The sequence below is a fragment of the Cibotium barometz genome, chromosome 34 (genome assembly GCF_041138505.1).
Source record: "Cibotium barometz isolate CiBa-2024 chromosome 34, ASM4113850v1, whole genome shotgun sequence".
Classification (NCBI taxonomy): domain Eukaryota; kingdom Viridiplantae; phylum Streptophyta; class Polypodiopsida; order Cyatheales; family Cibotiaceae; genus Cibotium; species Cibotium barometz.
This window is the reverse complement of record NC_141079.1, coordinates 26,371,139-26,392,910: the sequence shown is the minus strand read 5'-3', so window position 1 is coordinate 26,392,910 and position 21,772 is coordinate 26,371,139.

Below are 21,772 nucleotides of genomic sequence, written 5' to 3'. Positions count from 1 at the left end.
CTTAACTTGAATATATTTGGCACCATTGCTATAGGGAACTAGCCTAGGGCTCAGCTCCATTTTTCCATCCATTCCAAGCTATTAAAAACAATGTTGGTTAGGAGGTCACACTCCTAAAAACATACGATTTTATAGAATTAGATGTGTTTGTTTGTTGATTTTGATTTGGAGTTTATTTTGTATTAGGGCATTTTATTTCATCTATTGGTAGGTGAAAATCTTGGTTTTTGGTGATTTATATGAAATTAAAGTCCAAGAAGAGGCTTGAATTTCATTGCTTTGATCCAAGGATTAGCTTAGTAATCCACTTCAAAAATCCACTCTAAAAGCATTAGCATTGAGCTCCATTAGGTTAAATTAGAGTGAAAATTATCAATTGTCAAACTTTTTCATGCATTTCATAAGTTTCCATGATTTGTTTATGCATTTTTGGAGTTGGTAAGTTAGAAACATGTACCCCCTCAAGTCCAAAAAATCTAAAAAACCATAAAAAAACAAGGCCGCCAACACAGCTTTTGAGCAAGGGATGTGAGCCCAGAGTCCCGCTTAAAAAGACATATTTGGACATGTGAGCTTACAAAAGTGAGCCTACAGACATGAGTCGTGAGCTTGGACACGTGAGTCATGAGCTTAGATATGCTAGTGTTATATGTACATTATGTGTGCTATGTTATATACACATTATGTGTGCATATACTAGGAGGCTAACCCACATTAGGCTTGTGAGCATGGGAGCATGGGAACAAGCTCTAGTGGAGCATGGGTTAGGACTAACCTTAAGGGTTAAGGTTAGGGTCAGGCATCCAAGGGTCACACATGAGAAATGGAAAGTCAAGAGTCACTTGAGGGCCCTCCTATATAATAGGGGCATGGGGCACACTCAAGGGAGCTTGGGGGGCTTGGAGGCTAGGAAGCTTGAGGCTTATGCTATGGTCTCTTGTGTAGAGATCCATATCTACTCTTCTACCATTTCACACTTTAGCTACATGCTATTGGATTGGAGTTATACCTCTTGATGGTATGGGACATCAAGGTAGAGGTATGATGTATTTCATTCATTATTCATGTGTGCATCCCTTGGGCTCGGGGGTGGTTAGGTGGTTGAGTTTATGCCTGATTTATGCATGTTTATGCATAACAATTATCTAGAAAGATCTTAGGGTTTTAACAGTGGTATCAGAGCAATCTCTATTTAATTGTTGATTTTTTTAGTAAATTTTAATATTTACTAATAAAATATTATTTTTTGTTGATTTGTGTTGATGAATTACACGTGGATCATTGATTTGGTGATTGGATTGTGTGTAACTACAATTCAATGGACGAATCGACGTTGCGGGGAAATTTCGTGAGTTAATGCTATTTTTCTTTATTTTTTATGGTTAAAATCAAGCATTAATGGAATTTTTTACAAAAATACCATAAAGTTTATGGTGGATATTTTTGTAGAATGGATTCCCTGAATTTCTAGAATTTTAGGAATTTTTTCCTAATTTTTTAGAGATTTTTTGAGCATTTTTTGGTTAAAAAATGTATTTTTTAATGCATTTTGCGGGTTTTCCGCGGGCATGTTTTCAATTTTCTGCCAATTTTTTTTTTTGCTGAAAAGCAATGTGGGGCAGTCAATTGATACGTGAGTTCTCTACCGTGTGCGAAAAGTTCTGCTCTTCCTCAAAATCTGATTTTTTTATCTCCATTTCTCTCTTGTACATGGAAATGTATTTTAAAAAAGATAATTTAATTAAATATTAATCATAATTAACATTAATTATGATTAATAAGTAATTAAGCATTTCTCTAATCTCTAAACAGAGAAGAGTAGTGAAGAGATGGGTGGGTATGAAAGGATAGAGTGAAGAGAAGAGAGAGGAGAGGATTGCTCCCTCCTCTTGGTTTTTCCACGCACAGACGGCAGGGCGGGGGACTACGCAGCAGGCCGGCGGCCAAAAGTCGCCCCCCCCCTATAAAATTTTTTTAAAGCTTTTAACTAAAAGCTCATAAGCTTTTTTTTGGAGAAAAAAAAACTTTTTTTAAAAAAAAGGTATATTTTTCAAGATTCATTTATTTGAAAAAGCTTGGAAAAAGGAAAAAAATCCTGAAAAAATACATTATTTCTCTGAAAATTGTATTCTTCATTCTGGAAATTTCTTATTGAAAATTTTTGGCTTTTCAACTTTTGGAAAACCTTTGGCTTTCCGTTTTCCCGAAACCTTTTGGCTTTCCGAATTCCGGAAAAACTTTTGACCTTCCGTATTCCGGAAACCTTTGACCTTTCACATTTCGAATTTTTTTTGTCTTTTCATTTTCCCAAAACTTTTGGCTTTCCGTATTCCGGGAAAACCGTTGGAATTCTAAAATTTTTTGACCGTTCGTATTCTAAATGCGTTCGGGGTAATTTAAAATTTTCAAAAAATTCCTGAAAATTAGTGAAAAATTAGACAAAGGTTATTTTAAATTTCGGAACAATGTGGGGTTGGTGTTTGGCATGTGGTGTGTCCATTCGGGCGCCCATGACCATTCAAATTCCTTTAAAATATATATTTTTTGAACCAAAAAATTAGAAAAATCCATTAAAATTAAACATTTTCATTGGATTTGAGAATTGTCAGGCGAAATTGGAAATTTCGTGAACGATGGGATTCTCAGGGAAAATTAGGAAATTTCTAGAAATTATTTTTAGAAATCTTAAAAATTGGTATTTTTTAAATATCAATGGTATTTTGGCAAATTTAATTGCTAAAAATTTTCTGAAAAAATATAGGTTTGGAATGCCATAGGATAGGTTTGGTGGAATTCAAAATTATTATATTTTGAGGCCTTGTAAAATTTGGAAAAATTAGAAAAAAATCATGATAATTTTTTTTCTCGAGAATTTAATATTTTCGAGAGTTATTTAATGTTGAAGTACGTTTTCTCGTACTGACATTAGATAGATGCGAGTTATTCGCATATTTTATTAATACGATTATACCTCGTATTAATGGATATTTATGTTTGGATTAATTCTAAACGATGTATTCATGATTTTTTACCATTTTTTTAGCCATTCTTTTTGGACATGTTCCTTAATTTCTTTTGATGGCTATAATTTACGTTCAAAGTGTATTTCACCTTTGACACTTTTCCATGATAACTTATTTTGCACTTATTAAAGTGTGGATTGTGCTTAATTTCTTAAGCCTAAGACAAAGTCTATCATGGGTTAGTTGATCGGTTTGTTTTGGTGGATTTTTATTGGATATTTTCCAAGTTTTATATGGACTCATCAGGTTCTGCCTAGATCACTTATGTCTAGGGTTTTCTTATTGAGAGTGCTACACACGTGTTTCACTTTCTTACTTTGGAGTTTTATTTGAACAACACAATGTTCATATACTCCGGATTGATGAGTTGGCCACCAATTTTAATGCTTCTTTTGGCATGATTTATGTCCATTAGATCGTATGCATTGATTTTTATGATCAACTATGGTTTTTTATGGATTTAAGGAGCTTCTATGCTTTTATCCATGGTTTTATAAGGATCTTTTGATCTTTTGAATAATTACATGTGCTTTGAAGGTAGCATTTGCCTTCATTTTTTGCACGTAATTTTGAGTATATTTTTTGTACTCTTGTACATATTCCAACTCGGATACCTAGTTGCTTATATATCTAGGTGAGTTTTTTTTCTACCCTAACTTTATTGTGTTTTGGGTAGTTATCATTGGAAAGGCGCCTAAAATTCAATTTCTTTTCTAATGATGTACTCAGAAGGATTTATTTCTTGATGTAGTCTCAAGTATATAGAGACAGGTTTAGTATGTGAAAGTCTGGATAAGGCCATCTTATTCCTTTTATACAGGATTTTATTCATATTTCCTAGACAGCATACTAGGGAGTTTCAAATTGTTAAGGTATGTATGGGTGGTATCATGGTGGTATGGGACGCTAGGGATCCCTCACATATATTATCTTATGGGATAATTTGGGCTCAAGATTGTTGCTTTGCTTACATCACTTAGCATGTTGACCTCAACATTCAAAGACAATCTTATTTTCTAAATTCACTAGAAGTTATAGTGTGGGCATTCTCTAGATAAACTTCTTTTATCTATAACCTACATGTTTTGATGAGGGTAATCTCGTCGGCATTTTCACTTGTTGAAATCTCTTTCTTTAGAGTTCAAACAAGTTTATCTTGTTGTATTCGGATAAGAAAATTTGGATTCTTCCTTTGTTGGCATTTTTTTCTCTAGTTCCGTACTTTAGGTGATTTACACAATCAACCTGATAGGTTTACGGATGGACATATGTAACTCATCGAGACGTTGATGATTCTCTATGTTGATATGGGTAACTCGAGACGTCGATTATTCCATATGCAGATGTGGGTATGTCAGGGCGCCGATGAATCCCTGGTTTCTGCTGTTATAATGCCATGCTTTCCTACTTTATTCCGAATGTTTTACAATGAGGAAGTTACTTTGAATGTGAATTGTTCTGATCATCCGCAGTGGTCTGATGGGCAAACAGAGTGTATGAATCAGATTATAGTGTATATGCTTTGTGCATATGTCTCTAGAAAATCATCATATTGGGAAAATATCTTCCAATGATGGAATTTGCCTATAACAGTTTTAAATATACGGCTATTGGTTTTTAGTCCGTGCATACTTATGTATGGGTATCAACCCACGGCACCTATTGATGTCAATCTTAAGGACATCGAGCTTGATGCATCGAGGGATTTCTTGCGAGATATGCAGGAAATTCTGACCGAAGCTCGGGATTCTATCAGGAGTGCTCATGATAGGGCACGGTTTTATGCTGATAGGAGACGCTCATCTCGGTCTTTTGAACCAGGAGCGTTGGTTTATTTTAATGTTCTTAAAGATTCTCAGACTTTGTCAATGGAAAAATGCTCGAATTTATCTCCTAGATATTGTGGTCCATTTCGAGTTATATATCGGATTGGCACGGTTGCGTATGAACTAAAACTACCTCCAATTGTTAGAGTTCATCCAGTCTTTCATATCGATAGATTGAAAGGGAAACTGGGAGGTGAGGATGACACAGTTACTCCTCAAGAACTCGTTGAAGTCGATGAATTATCCTATGTTCCACATGAACCTGATAAGATACTTGAATTCAGGGAAAGGAAACTTTGTAGTTGACTAATCCCTGAGGTTAAAATCAGGTGGAAAGATAGGGAAATTGAGAATTCGACTTGGGAGTCGGTTGAGATTGTTCAATGCAGTTCTCCTTCTTTTCATTGCAAGAGTGCAATGTTTTGAGAGAGGGGAAGTATGTTATATGTACATTATGTGTGCTATGTTATATACACATTATGTGTGCATATACTAGGAGGCTAACCCACATTAGGCTTGTGAGCATGGGAGCATGGGAACAAGCTCTAGTGGAGCATGGGTTAGGACTAACCTTAAGGGTTAAGGTTAGGGTCAGGCATCCAAGGGTCACACATGAGAAATGGAAAGTCAAGAGTCACTTGAGGGCCCTCCTATATAATAGGGGTATGGGGCACACTCAAGGGAGCTTGGGGGGCTTGGAGGCTAGGAAGCTTGAGGCTTATGCTATGGTCTCTTGTGTAGAGATCCATATCTACTCTTCTACCATTTCACACTTTAGCTACATGCTATTGGATTGGAGTTATACCTCTTGATGGTATGGGACATCAAGGTAGAGGTATGATGTATTTCATTCATTATTCATGTGTGCATCCGTTGGGCTCGGGGGTGGGTGGTTGAGTTTATGCCTGATTTATGCATGTTTATGCATAACAATTATCTAGAAAGATCTTAGGGTTTTAACAGCTAGCCTGTAGACATGAGTCTAAAGGTAGGTAAACCTATAGGACGGATCAATTATTATTGTCATAAAGACTCGTACGGACACACTTACCCATGTTCTTGGAAGATTTTCTTGTTATACAATCTGTACCAGCTACAAATTCGAAGGAACCCTATCATAGGCCTAGCTCCTAGATTTCCATGTCGTAGGTAGACTCATTTCATACAAGGGAAGTACGTGAGTGAAGTTTATAGGCCGAGTTCCTAAATTTCCATACCCCAAGGAAATATGTTAGATTGAGTTCATATAAAAAAAGGTGTGAGCCTACAGATGTGAGTCTAGAGGTACTTATCAAACAGAGCTAGTTGGTGGAACTCTTGGTGAATCAGGAGCTCAAAGACTGTGGGGGTTTTATTGTTCCACTTATGTGTGTTTCGTTGACTCATTTCCTCCGTGAGGCTCCTCTTGGAGGTGGATCTAAACTAGTCTAACCTTCTTAAGAGGGGAGCACTCTAATGAGTGCACTGGGATTGAAGGCTTCGTGGGTTTTAGGGAGCGTGGTTTGATGCGTTGCAATTAACTGTATTGTAGTCTGGATCAAAGGTCTGTGGTTTGATGTGTTGCAATTGGCGTAATTAGTCCAGATCGGGTTCATATCAAAGGTTCGTGGTGCTTCTAGATTAGGTTTGAGAATGGTTTTAGACAAGTTTTTTTTTTTTGTTGGGTGCTGCTCGCCTTACGTATCCATGCTCACATTTACAAGCTCATGCATGTAGGTTTATTGCATGCTCACATGTTGAGGTTCACACCTCTAGACTCATGTCTCTAGGCTCATATGTCCAGGTTCATGTCTCTAGAATCACATCTCCATGCTCACACATGCAAGTTCACGCATTCATGTTCACATATGTAGGTTCAGCCTTACATTTTATGAAGAAGGTATTTAACCACTTATTTTTGGGTGCAGCTCCAATGAAGGAGCAAGAGCAGGACTAGGAACCTTAAGGTTCTCTCCCACAGGAAGCGGTCAAACCATGTCGAACACCATAATGTTTTAAATATTTGGTGTCAATCATGAGCTAGGTTTATCCCAAGCTAACCATGGCTAGCAAACATCCCGAGACAACCACAGTTATGGTAATTGGGACATGTCTCTTTTGTTGTACCACAAGGGATAAATATTCCACAGTACATGCAAGAGCAATTGAAGTTATGGCAATCGGGACATGTCTCTTTTGTTGTACTGTTAGAACATGAAGTCAAAGTGAGTGTTCTAGTGTGTCTAGAGTGAGTTTTATGTCTAGTCTTTGTGTGAGTGCCATGTGGCATATTGGGATTTATCCCATATACATGTGACACTTAGAGTGTGTGTGCCTATCCTATAAAGGCATTGTACTTTCTAGTCTTACACATCAATCAACAATCAAGCTCTCTTGGCCTACATGTGAGTACTCTTGGTTATCATTGCTTTGCACTTGTATTGTCATTTCATTTCCATTTCATTCCGTTCTTGTGCCTTCATGTGGTATCAGAGCCACTGCTTCTTTGCTCCTAGAGATTGAGGAGAGGGAGGCCAAAAAGAGAAGCCATGCCCTCTCTCTCTTTCTCTAAGTGCAACAGAGTATGCTCTCCTCCATCTTGAAGACAAGGCCATCTTCAACTGCTGCACATTATTCTACTTCAGATCTGTCTGCCATGGAGTCTTTGAGATCAAGTACCTTTATTGAGAAGTTCACTGGTAAGAACTTTCCGACATGGCAAACAAAGTTGCGTCTTATCCTTATGAAAGACGGGGTGTGGAATGTTGTTTGTGGCAAGGATAAAAAGCCACAATCGGATGAGAAGAAAATTCTACACTGGGAGAATTTAAACGACAAAGCCCTTTCTCTCATTGGTTTGGGTTTGGGTGATGAAGTTATTCATCATCTTGACTTTGATTCCACTGCTCAAGAATTATGGGAGAAGTTTGAAGGTCTCTTTGGCAATAAGGTAATCAATTCTAAGGTCTTCCTCCGTCAAGAATTCTTCAAACTCCAGATGAAGCATGAGGACTCTCTTCTCGCTCATCTGAATCATATGGAGTCTCATCACTCAACTTGCTGCGTTGAAGGCCCCAGTTGGGGATGAAGACCAAGTCGCGGTGCTCCTCACGAGCATTGAAGAAATTCCTAAGTATCGGGAGATTATACCAGCATTAAGAGTGGCAAGCATGAGCTACCATGACATGGTTGCTATGCTTCTTGATCATGAAAGAAGGCATATTGATACTCCTGACGCCAATGCACTATTTTCTAAAGGGAGGTTTCCTAAAGGGAGGTTTCCTAAAGGGAAAGGTAACTTCAAACCTTTCAAGTGCACTTACTGTGGAAAGCTTGGTCACACCGAAGATCGTTGCTTCCAGAAGCTGGCCAAACAACAATCTAAAGACCATGCCAACTTGGTTGGGACTATATCCAACGAAGACGAAGACGATGCAGACACCTCTACTCCAAATCATGCTCTCACTGCTCACATCCAAGATCTCTCTCTTGATGAAGAGGTCTATGCACCGGATGATCTTGACTTTGTTTTTTGAGTGTGTTGAAGGTACTCTGCCTTGGGAGTCCCCCTAAAATGAATGCAAATAAATCATGTGTGTTGAGTCAATAAAGGTTCACAGCCTTGGATTGTCCTCCTAAAATGTTGTAATCTTTCCTGTTTTTTCGTGTCTGACTCCCCACCATTCTGTTATGGAGTCAGGAGGGGGATGTATTGTGGAGTCATGTATTGGCTTTGATAGGATCTCAGGTTGCTCCAGTTGTCTAGACCTCTGAGTTGTTCATGCATCCATGCATGATGAGCCTCTGAGCCATGCTTGATGAGCCTCTGAGTCATTTGTACCATGCTCACTAGCCTCTGAGCCATGCTCACTTGCCTCTGAGATTGTGTGGGAACTATGTCTAGTTCTAACTTGGAGGTTGGTAGTCCGTCATTGCCATGTTCTGTTCTTGGCTCATTCCAGTAGTCTCTCACCTTGCCTTCATCGGCTTGCCTTCATCGGGGGGTGTTAGAACATGAAGTCAAAGTGAGTGTTCTAGTGTGTCTAGAGTGAGTTTTATGTCTAGTCTTTGTGTGAGTGCCATGTGGCATATTGGGATTTATCCCATATACATGTGACACTTAGAGTGTGTGTGCCTATCCTATAAAGGCATTGTACTTTCTAGTCTTACACATCAATCAACAATCAAGCTCTCTTGGCCTACATGTGAGTACTCTTGGTTATCATCGCTTTGCACTTGTATTGTCATTTCATTTCCATTTCATTCCGTTCCTGTGCCTTCATGTACCACCAAGGATAAATATTCCACAGTACATGCAAGAGCAAGCACACATAGTTCAAGTATAGGAGTCCCGCCATAGAAGCACCTTTACTACATAACCTAATTCTAGTTCTTCTCTGTTTGGACTCTCCATTTGGACGAGGAACAACAAACATGAGGAAGGATAAGGAGCCAATGTCAGGGGACTAGGGATCCACAAGGGCATTCACAGAACATGCCCTCAACTATACAAAGCTTGCAGCTTGGTGGTGGTAAAGGATGAGTGTCATTGAAAATCGCACATCCCAATCCCATAGGGTAAGAGATCCTATACTTTTAAAACATAGGGTTTCGTGTAACCACCTTCTTACGTCTCTTCACAGCCATGTAAATACACAGAAGACATGCTGAGGATGGCATTTGAAATAGGAAGGGGGGTTACGACCAACATAGTACCTAGAGGCTCTAGTTCTTCTCTGTTTGGACTCTCCACTTGGACGAGGAACAACAAACATGAGGAAGGATAAGGAGCCAATGTCAAGGGACTAGGGATCCATTTGAAATAGGAAGGGGGGTTACGACCAACATAGTACCTAGAGGCTCTAGTTCTTCTCTGTTTGGACTCTCCATTTGGACGAGGAACAACAAACATGAGGAAGGATAAGGAGCCAATGTCAAGGGACTAGGGATCCACAAGGGCATTCACAGAACATGCCCTCAACTACATTTCTTCATGGCCATGTAAATACACAGAAGACATGCTAAGGATGGCATTTCAAATAGGAAGGGGGGTTACAACCAACATAGTACCTAGAGGCTCAGAGATGGAAAGGGGGTGACGAACATAGCACCTAGAGGCTTAGAGTTGGGCAAAACCAAGCCAATCTACATCTCAAGGATGATGACCAAATTTAATCGAACTATAGATCCCATTCAGTACCTAGAGAAGTTTGATTAAATTCGTGAGGCCATGGGATAGATTGATGATCCCATCAAGATCAGTTAAAATAGGCCAATGGTTTAGGTCACTAAACCCACTTGGAAAGACTAGCTAGGAGGTCTTGAGACACACTTTCATAGTAGGATTCTTGCCCAGTGGAGCCAAATGGACCCCAATCGCACATATCTATAACCTCAAGCAGGAGGAGGGAGAGACCATGCAAGACTACATTGCTAGAACCAAGTATCTCCACATGCAAAAGACCTCATCGATTGATTTATGATCAATATCAAGAGAAAGAGGCTTCATGAACATCTCTATAGGTTTAGGCACTACATCTTTTGCGAGGTAATAGACCTAGTGGATAACCTGTAAGACAAAGATGTAGAAGTTATCTACTCGAACCAAGAGATAGGGATGCATCATCCAAATCCTCATCTCGACCAAGGGTGCCTAGCCAACAATAGCTAGAGTCCTAGAGTATGAGCCCAATGAGTGCAAATATCACTTGGGGACATAGCAGGCCTCACAACCTTCTTATCCTCGGAGGTTTGAGTTCCGATAAGTTCTCTTCTACAAGGAAAATTTCTTGAGGAACATAGTAGACCTCACAACCTTTTTGTCCTTGGAGGTATGAGTTTTGATAAGTTCTCTTCTATAAGGAAATTTGGAAATTTAGGGCGACTTATCAGATTAAATGAATGGGAATTTAAGAGCCCCACACAGCAGCAGAACTAAACTTGAGGAGGAAGAGGACAAACCATGCCCCATTGAGCACCCTCCTTCCACAACTAAAACTAAAGGATAGCTAAAAGTGTCCATGAATAAGTCGAGATACTTATTTAAAAGAGACAAACAGAATGTAGTGTGATCTATCTTAAAATGAATGCAGTGTGACATATCTTCATGTTCAAGGGACTTACGGTCCCCGTAATCTTGGATGGTGGTGATGGTGTCAGCATAATCACTAAAGATTTCTAGGAGAGGCTTGGGGTAGCACACTCATAATAACAAGCCTCATAGTGAAGCTTACCGATAGGAACATGGCCTACAAGATACAAAAATTAAGACCTAAGTTTCCACCACATATTTGTGGTCATGGATTTTCAAAGAAGAGGGTCATACACAAAAATTCTTGATAAAAGGCCTTACATGACAGATTCAAGGCTCTTTCATGATTAGGAAACCAATCACATCTATATATGCAAAGGCAACCAATCCTTAAAGATAAACTTGAAAATAAGGAAGGCCAATCCCATGGGTCAAGGCATTCTCGCCGACATGTGTCTGAACATCTTTGGTTAACATGTGTAAATGTATGTTGTAATAAGGTGTTGGATAGTGAAGATAAGAGCTAGGAATAGGAACCTCTCCTACTATGGCCTAACAACTATGAGGATTGGGTTCATGTCTTGGTAACCATGGACGACCTCTCTCCAAACATAGTCACCTATATGTTCACATTTTGAAAGCATAGGAGTAGCTACCATTACAAAGAATGTGGAGATTCTTAGAGGGGGGAAATCTATGCTAAATGTGGTGCATTTGAAAAATCACAACAATATGTAGTTTTAATCAGTTGGTGGTTAGTAGCAACCCAAGCTCAGTAACCCATGCCTAACTTATATGTGGTTATGTGATTGGGTTGCCTGAGTGTCTCCTCTTTTTATCTTTATTATTTGTAATTTTTGTTTGAATTTAACTTTACATGCAATGACTTCTCTTTGTTGTAGCATAAATATTTGTTGGGCAAGCCTTTGAAGTAATAGGTCACCATGTAGCGACAAGCACCATGTCTATAAATGTTAATCCCTTTCTCGATGCAATCACTTTTGTGGGCAAAGAGAGAATTAGGGCTTGATGATGCCATATTGCCAAACATAGCAGAGATTTTGGTGGACTTGATAGAGCCACCAAAGATACCACATGAACCTGAAAAGATTCTACAGTATCGTGATAGACAAACCCGACATAAAGTGTACCAGGAGGTACTTGTTAAATGGACAGATAGGGATGAGGAGGTAGCAACCTGGGAACGCCGTAGTGCAATTTCCAAAAGGTTTCCCCAGTTTGTTTTCGTGAAAAGAGAATTTTCTTGTTATACATAGGGAACATAGGTATCTTGTTTTCTACATCTAATATATCTAACTTTGCAGGTAGTGGAATATAGGTATCTTGTTCTCGTATTAACCTCAAGAATTCTGCAGCTTTATCATTCTCCTCGTTAGTAGTAGATTCAAAGTTAACCTCATAGCCACTACTATTTATCACCTTGCTTGTGATGCTGAGGAAAAATGTACCTTGCTTGTTATGCTTGTGATGCTATGGAAAAATGTACCTTGCATGCTCACCTTCAATATAGTTATCTTTGGAGAAAGTCTTTGTAGAAAACCCTCAGCACAGACATGCCACATGTTCATTGCCATAGACATGCCACATGTTCATCGCCTGCTCAACTTAATTCGATTTCATACCTATAGTTTTATCCTATTCCTTCGTAAGGTTAAATCATGCCAAGATTAATTAATTAACAAGTTTCCCAAACATAAATTGAAACCTAGAAAAGCCATGGATCATTAGGTTTTATTAATTGATCACATTTTCCATGCTCGTGATACCCTTTCTTTTGAAGACGTTACTATAAGTTTCTTCTCTCTCTCTCCATCTCTCTCTCTCTCTCTCTCTCTCTCTCTCTCTCTCTCTCTCTCTCTCTCTCTCTCTCCTGATCCCTTCATCCCCTCCACCTTTGTCTTTATTATATCTTCACCCAAACTTCCCTTTCTTGTCCGCCATCACTTGGTAAATACTACTCTCTCTGAAATTGCCAATCATGCATTATATGATAAATATGATAACATGGCTACAATCATTACAATTAAGGAACTTATAGTGCTCAATAGATTTCTGAAGCTTCTATTTACTTAAATTAAATTATATAAAAGGAGTACATACTTGTTGAACCAATTGGTTACATCCTTGTTGCATAATCATTTACAAAAATTTGTAGTTGAGATTTGAGCATGTACAAAATGATTATACCCTTGCTGACATTAAGCATATACAAAAAATACATGGACTCTACTTGGTTACATACTTGTTGGATAATCATTTACAAAAATTCATAGTTGATATTTGAGCATGTACAAAATGATTACACCCTTGCTGACATTAAGCATATACAAAAAATACATGGAGTCCTATGTTGTGCCAGGCTAAAAAATAGACGAATGCTAAATTGAGTACTCCAATCGTGTTATATTAGTAGGAGATTCAAAACAATCCAAAAGGGAGAAATCACTCCTACTCCAAGCAAAACATGGGTATGTTTTCTTCCTTGAGAGTGTAAATTGTACTTAGTTCTTCAAAAGCCTGGGCTAAACATATTCTCATTTTAACTTAGTTCCATTACTCATCACAAGTAGACATAGTATATGTGGACATATTTAAAATATTTTAGGTGTACAAAACCTAAGGCATGATGTATAGCCATGCTATGCACAAATCTAATGTTAATCATGATTAACCCTAATTATCATTATTAAGGCCTAATTTTCTCATAATTTTCAATGTGGACAATTCATTCCCAAATCTAATTTTAATCACAATATTGTGTTGACACTTTAGGTCCCTATTTAGGATATCTACCTAATTTTAGCCAGGCATGGAAAACCAACTAGAAAAGAGCACCAAAAATGGTAGAATTCCAAACTTGATTCATTCCAAAATTTGATTTTAACCACAATATTGTGTTGACACTTCAGGTCCCTATTCATGATATTTACCCAATTTTAGCCAGGCATGGAAAAACCAACTAGACAAGAGCACTAGGAATGGCAGAATTCCAAACTTGGTAGATTGGACCAAACTTGGCAGGTGGCTAGTTAAATAGCAATATCACTTCCCAAAAGTCTGATTGCAGAAAATGTTTCTAGGCTAGTAGGCTCTATAGCTAGGTAAATGGCAGTATCACTTCCAAAAACCCAAGCTTAGAATTAGGAGAAATAGTTTAGATTTGAATCAAAATTCATAAAGAGAGAAAATGCACATGCACATGCAAATCGTCAAGGTTTTAGAGTTCAAATTGATTAATTCATTACAAAGGAGATTAGATTTTTAAAGTGATTGGAGGATTGATTTTAGGGGTAAATCATATTAATAATTATCCTAGATTTTAGAGAGACAAAGTCACTTATTACCTCGTAAATCAAGGGTATGGATGCATAAAATACTACCCCATAGATGTGCGAATCCATACCCTAAATTTTGAAAAGAAATGAGGAATAAAAGACCCATGTGAAACCAGTTTATCATTAGTAAATATATCATTCAAATTCACTGTTCATCTCTCTAGAAATTGGTGAAGAAAATAGTCCAATCCTAAAGAGAAACTAGAAAATAGACACTTAAAGTTAGTCAAATCTAACTCAGGATTTTTCCAACCTAAGTAGACTTTTAAGGATAAAGATTTAGACCAAAAATGGCCTCAATTTGACTTAGGTAAAAATTATGATGACCTTAGAAGGCCTTAGAAGAAAAGAGAGTTGTGAGATCTTGAGAAATCTAGGTGTAGCCCCAAGAAGTTAAAAGAATTATCTTGAGAAGACCTCACCAGGATACATGTGGTTGGAGGAATTTGACTTATTCAAAGTTTTCATTGGAGAGCTATGATGTCTCATGAAACTTGCAATGGTTTACACTGCTTTGATTATGTGTATGACACATATCTACTTGAAATCATGCCTTGAAAAACTATTTGAACACCGTATTCATGTGATGTATATTTATGGAAGCATGTGAAGGTACCACATAGGTTCATGGATTTCCATGTGGATGCAGGGTGCATCACACAAAGGTGGTCATTCGAAACCTTAACCCCTTTCGACTGAACATAAATGTGCCCTGACACGATTGGTGTGATGGACAAGGAAGTGACTCCATATTAATTTGGATAGGGTGATGCCTGGTGGCTAGGTATGCATGATGGTACTATACATACATGGACCCTAACGTTGGGTAGTAGAGTGTACAAGCTTATGGGACTAGTGACGACTAGTAGAAGCGGCTCCTTGCTAGTGAAGATCTGTCTCCATTGGGGAGAAGATACTTATTAGGCTTTCTATGCAGTTTTCTCCTTCTTGGCCAAGTGCATGTGGGTAGTAAAACAAAGATTGATCCTTCTCATATAGAGGATTTCTTCCTACATGAATCACTAGCCACTCTTGGCTTGTTCCAGATTTCTAGTGATCAACCAAGCCCAGTCTTCAGAGGGGTAGAGAAAGCTTCTCAGCACTCACTTGGCAGCCATTCTATTAGCTAGATTGGACACGTCTTTGATTCCAAGGCCCCCTTTACCAAGCAGCACCATTCCCACCTGACTTTAGGGATTTTCCTAACCCAAGGGTCCCCTCCCCATAGATAGTTCCTACATAACCTTATGAACTGCAATAGATCAGAGTCTGGTGGTCTCCAGCAGCTAAGAAAGTAGATGATAGAAGGGATAATGAAGTGGTTGATTACCATCTTTCTACCCCCCAGGTTTAGATGCATTTTCTGCCATCTGGTAAGTTTCTCTTCCACCTTGTTTAGCACCCACATCCATCTTTGCTTAAGGGCGACCTTGAATCCCATGGGAATGCCCAATAATCTGAAAATTACTCCCTCTTCCAGGACTTTACAGCCAGCTTGAATCAGCGAGTCAGGAGGCTTGTCAATAAGGGTCATGATACCTGTTTTTTTAATGGTTAATGACTGAGCCATAAGCCCTGCAGTAAATGTCCAAGCACTCCCAAAAGCACTTAATTCTTAGCTCAGTATTGGCAACCATGGCATTGGTATCATCAGCAAACATTTGGGTGCATAGCTGTTTATTGTTGGGAAGAGAGATACCATTCATTTCCCCTTTGTCCATCCTATCTTTAATCAGCCAGTTCAGACCATCTGCAGCAATAGCGTAGAGGAGGGGTGCTAGAGGGCAGCCTTGTCTGATAGATTTGGTCAGGGAGAAAGCGTCATAGAAGAGCACACCATTGATGTTCACCCTAGCCGTGGCATTCCCAAAAAGAGTACTCACCATCTGGATGAAGTGCTGACCTGCACCCATGTGTTTAAGGGATTCTAGAACATAATGCCAACCGAGCCTATCATAGGCTTTATCAAAGTCAATTTTGAAGAAGATGTAGTCCTGTTTTGATTCTTCTGCATACTCCATACCCTCCCACAATGTAATAATGGCATCCAGAATGTACCTTCCTTTGATGAAGCCCTTCTACTCCTGTCTGATCCAATTCTTTAGATGACTGGACAGTCTTGGCAAATATTTTGTAGGCATAGTTTAACATGGTAATCGATCTCCAATTGCTCAAGTCATTCTTCTCCCCTTTCTTATGGATAAGTTTTATCCACCCTTCATTGATCGGGCGAGGCAACACCCCAAAAGAGACACCCTCCTGCCACACCGCTAGTAAGGGAGACAGCAAGAGATCCTTGAACGTCTTGTAGAATTCAGCGGGCATGCTATCTATCCCTGGGCTTTTCCTCACCTTTAGGCAGTCAATGGCCTTGCCAATCTCTTCTTTGGAGATATTGATTTCTAGCTTTTTAGCAAGCGTGTCAGGTATGGTTGGTTTCCTGGCCTGCCCAATGAGAGCAATGCAATTGAGTTGGTCATTGGTCACCCCTCCCCCTTTACTAAATATGTTGTTAAAGTACTGGAAGACTCTTGATCTATTCCCTTCCTCAGAGGCGATATCCAGATAGTTAGGATCATGCAATGTAGGGATTGCATCCTTACATTGTTTGACTTTTAGCATTTTGAACATCTCAGGAGTGGGAAGGTCAACTTTCCCAGCCCACCAATCTCTAAAGAAAAGAAGGGCCTGCTTCTGGGTTACCTCCTCTTCTCTCCTAATTTTAGCCCTAGTACCAAGTACATTTTCTTGAATAGCCGCATCTTCCTTATTGGCTGCCATTTCCAGTTCTTTTAGTTTCAGATATAGCAGATCTCTTCTGTTTTTCCTGATTCTGGTTACCTCTTTCCTAATGCAAATCAAAAGAGCTTGGGTAGATTTGATGGCCAGACTCCAAGCCCTCGCTGGGGTAATGCCACAGCTGAAGAATTCAGTCCAAATTCTTTTGACTTCCTCCTGAATAATAGGCATTTTGAACAGGGCAAGATCCGTGTGGAACCATTGATTAAAGACCTTTTTGTCATGGTAATGCCACAGCTGAAGAATTCAGTCCAGATTCTTTTGACTTCCTCCTGAATAATAGGCATTTTGAACAGGGGAGGATCCGTGTGGAACCATTGATTAAAGACCTTTTTGTCATGGTTGTCCAACACTAATATCACGGGGTAATGATCTGAGAGGCAAGTAGAGATGTCAGTTCTACATTCACATCTGATGTAGGAGTTACCGAGGGTTTTGCTAATGTATCCGCTGTCCAATCTTGCTTTCCTGGTCAATTCCCCATGGGCATAGTTCTGCCACGTGAAGTCTCCCATATTCCCTACGTCACATAGCTCAAAGTGATCTAAGCAGTGCGCTGCCAGGCTAGGAGCTCTGCCCCTTTAATGACTTGTCCCAGCCCTCTTAATTTGTCATTTTTTGATTCCACCATATTGAAGTCTCCCATTAGAATGATAGGATCAGGGACGCTTCTCAGGGTACCCCAGGTTCGCTGACCGCCTGAGGACCTCCAACAATGAAGGAGAAGGTTGTCATTTCAAATGCAGTCCATTGATCAAACGTATCAATCCTCACGTCTTTCAGTTCATTCTGATGGTCCACATGCATATCTACAGTCACTCCTCCAGACCCCTAACAGTGGGCTATGTAGATCCAGATGTGCTCTTTAGAGATGTTGAGCAACCTTTTTCAAGCTCATGCCCGTTAACTTTGACTTCAGTTAGAGCTATAAAGTCAAATCTTCCTTGTTTCCTTAGCCATTGTTTCACTAGTTGGACTTTTGAAAGGTCAGTCAACCCCTTGACATTCAAAGTGGTGCATCTCATTTGCCCTTTTTCTGGGAGTTGACCTTTTTAGGTCCCACTTTGGATGCAGCTTGAGGTGTGGTGGATCCAACCTGAGCATGCATTCTTTTCAAATCCTTGACTATCTCCATTTCTTTGGGCAAGACATTTTCAGTAATCAGACAGAGACTGCTCAACCCTATCTTGCTCATCTCTCAACAGGCCAGCCGTCATTGCGTGGGGCAGGAGCACTTGGTCATGGTCCATTTGATTAGTTTCGGCTAGAATTCTAGATCTATCCAATGGCGTGGATTGACTGATCTCTTGGGAGTCAACCGAATCATTAGGGTCAGAGATGCTGTCTAATAAGGCGAAGGAGTTGGCAAATGCCCTCTGGTTTCCCACCCTATTCTGTCTAAAGGTCTTCTTTCTATTGGGTACTGTAAACTTTTCTCCTTTTTCTTTTGAGGTAGAGGGAACAAGGGGAGAAGGCACAGTCATATTCTTATTCACTCCAGCTTGGTTGATGGCTAGGGGAAGATTAGGGGCACTAGTGGCACTCAAATCGGGGTATTTTGAAGGACTCTCTCTGATAACATGCTCTTGCTTTCCACAATGGAAGCATGCGTTGGGTAGGTGTTTGTATAGAATGCTTTGCTGGATGTTATACTCACCGCAATTGATTTCAATCTCATCAATAAGGGGCCTATCTAGATCCACTTCCACAAGGACCTGAGGATGCCAAGCCGGGTTGTAGTCATTCTTGGGTCTCATGCCTAGCACTTTCCCTATAGGGGAGACAAATTTTTTTACCCAAGGGTACAAGTAAAACCAACTGAAAAAACAGAATGGGATGTTCCTATACATCCATTGCCCTTAACCTAGGACCTTAAGGGCCATATTTGGGTCCTTGAATAGAAAGAGGTAGTACCCATTTGGGAGGGCTTAGATGATCTCTACCTCAATACCTATGGAAATCCAGTTGTCTTTGACCCACCCCCTAGGGAAATCTACTGGTGGTCTTGGCCCAAACATTAACCCAACTAAACAAGGGCTGTGTAATCATTTTCCAACGAATGAACCAGCTCAGGTGGAAGACAAACCACAGGATTAATGGAAGAGGGTTTACCTGATGTGTCCATTACCTTAGCTGGAGCTTGCTTGTTGATTTGAGTCTCTTCTTCGACTTGTTTCTGCAGCAACATTAGATTTAGCTCTTCCACTCGGGCTCTGGAATCTTCCATTTGTTATTTGGTGTCCATGAAGTCTTCTAACACCTACGCATACTTCAGCATGGTTTCTCTGTTGCCATCCATGGTCGGGGGCCATTGTAGGAACTGCTGAAAGGCAGCTTGTGTGTTCTTAGCAGGCTGAGATGCAGCTTGTGTGTTCTTAGCAGGCTGAGATGACTTATTCCCAGAGCAGGTTCCCTGTTCTCTGAGTAGAGTAGGGGTTCCCCTCCACTCGATGCCCATGCACCTGAGGGAGGGTGCTGTGGAAAGAAAAGAAGTACACAGAGGGCTTCAAGCCTCTGGGCAAGGCAGCAGTCATCGTAGAGGAGAGAGAGAGAGGCACTCAGGCGCAGCACTCCATCGCCAACAGCGATCGCAAAAGGGACTCCAGGGAAAAATCGAGAACGCTCACAGCAAGAAATTATTGCCAGACTCCAAATTTCAACAAACTCAGTATGAGCCAAGCCTTGCGTGTCCTTGTATGATTCGGTTTTTGCACTATTTAATGAGCAGTACTCCTTGTGTTGATTTGTATTCAATCTCGTTAACCGGTTCTTTCCTCCGCTCATCATGCCACCAAGGAGGAAGCCTCTTCATGATATCAGTAACATCATGAAGTTGGATCGTTGCCCATCTTCGTCGTTGTTGCTTTGCCGCGAACGGACATGCTAGTCCATCTTCTTCAGCATTACTTTGTGATGAAGCCCAACCTTCTACATCAACTATGCCTAGGGCTGAATGCCATCCCTGCCTCGAATTGTCACACCTCCAGAAGGCGCCTACATTGTTCGGTAGCCTCCATGCAGTGAAGGATAGAGTTCGGTCTTCTAGTATTCATGTTTATATTTTGTGTAAACCCTTTGGTGACTTCATGCAAAATGAATCCATGCATGTAATCCTTTGTAAGCAACGTTCATTGCTTGAACCATTGTGACTGGCTAAGGAACGACACCCCAAAGGGGCTCGAACCCTCTGTACAAATTAGGTCGATTGATCTCAATCAATACAATCAGCAATTTCTCTATGAGCTCTTCTCTTCAAGTCTGTGAGTCCTTTTGTTGTTGTTTAAGATTAATTAGATAGATCTAGTTTTCTACATGGTATATGCTATTAGAATCTAGATTAACACATTAATTAATTTCACTGCCTTGAATAGTCGATCCGTATGACTTATTCAAACCCTAACCCTGCTTTAGTGCCCACCACTTGTAGTGGAAAAATTAACCAACACAAACTACCAAGTATGGAAGCTTCAAATTGAAATTCTCCTTAAGCATTCCGAACTCTGGCTAATAGTTAAATGGAACACAGGCAGCACCACCTGCTGCTGCGAATGCTGTTGATCTGGTAGAATGGAAACAAAAGAACCTCCAAGCGCACGAATGGATATCATCCTTCACTTAGGGGACAAGCAAGTCCAAGCTGTATGCCACTCGTAACTCATTATGCAGTAAAATAGGCTGGTCACACAGGTTCACTAGCTCCTTAGGACCGATAGAAATCTGTGAAAGAGAAGGTCCCATTCCTATGCCATCCCTCAGTGACCGGTTCCTTATACTTCTTCTTAACATTCATTGATGACTCCTTAAAGTTAACAATAATTTTCATTATCAAAAGAAAATCTACAATTTTAGACAACTTCAAAGTGTTTCATAGTTTTGTTGGTACAATCCGTTTATCCGTTTATGAGTCCAAGCCCAAAGGGAAGTTGTAGACTAAGGCATAGATAAAGGCAGCCTAAGCACCCAAGGCTTCAATGGAGTGGATTATCAAAATCAAGGAGGCACAACAAAAGAAGACTCAAGAGGCAGTCACTTTCTATCAAGGCCAATGTACGGAGGTTGACACCAAGTGGCTTAAGCTTGAGAAGGACATTGCTTACCTAGAAGATCATTCGGGAAAGATTTCTAACACAAGAAGACTCGTGATTTGGTCTTTGCCCTGGAGAAGTAATAGGAGGACAAGCTTGTAGCCAATAAAACAAAATCAAAAGTGGCTGCTAAAGTTGAGCTGGACACTTGGAAGAAGAGATTCATTATTGTGGCAGCACAAATTGTGTCCAAGATTGATGCTAAATTAATTGCATTGTAGTATAAAGTATACAATGCAATGTGGTCAAAAGGTTGACATTTTCACACTCAATGTGATCAATGTGTGGACTCTAAAAGAATCACATATGATTGTGGTGTAATGGGGCAAGTTTTGAGTAAGATAGGCAAGCTAGAACAATTCCAAGACACCTTGGAGATTGGATTTAGAGCTTTCAAAGTGTTCATTTTTTATGTCAAGTGGTTTAAAGTGGTGCATAGAGGTACTTAAGCAATCATGAAAAAGCATCCAAGTGGTTCATTTTTTGTGTTAAGAGGTTCAAAGTGGTATATAGAGGTACTCAAGCAGCAATATAAAGGTATCCAAGTGGATTTTTTATAGTTGACTCAACCAAGTCATGGCAAGATGCCAGAGGCACATGTGCATGGTTAGTTGGCAAATCATGGATGAGGAATCAGGAGGGGAGACATCAAGTACAGAAGGTACTGTAGCAT